The sequence below is a fragment of the Chenopodium quinoa genome, unplaced genomic scaffold (assembly GCF_001683475.1).
Source record: "Chenopodium quinoa cultivar QQ74 unplaced genomic scaffold, ASM168347v1, whole genome shotgun sequence".
Classification (NCBI taxonomy): domain Eukaryota; kingdom Viridiplantae; phylum Streptophyta; class Magnoliopsida; order Caryophyllales; family Amaranthaceae; genus Chenopodium; species Chenopodium quinoa.
In genome coordinates this window covers 3,844,336-3,844,656 of record NW_018743937.1, presented here as the reverse complement: position 1 = coordinate 3,844,656, position 321 = coordinate 3,844,336, and positions in this window count along the sequence as shown.

Below are 321 nucleotides of genomic sequence, written 5' to 3'. Positions count from 1 at the left end.
AGGGGAGATTTCATATTTTCAGTAGTTTTAGGTTAGTTTTAGGTTTTTAGAGAGAGAAACTCTCAAATTTTGGAGAGAGAAAGTGAGAGAAACAATGGTTTTCATAGATTTTGGATAATCAAAGGAGGAATTTGATGATTTGAAGATCTCCATTTTATATCAATGAGCATTTCTTACTCTCTTCTCTCTTTATGCTTTATAAATTGCTTTGTTAATCATGTTTGAGTAGATTTCCTTCTACTAGGTGTTGAGTGAAGCTTTGTTATGGTTAATTGAGTTATTTGAGATAAATTTGATGATAATTGTGTGATTAAATTGATT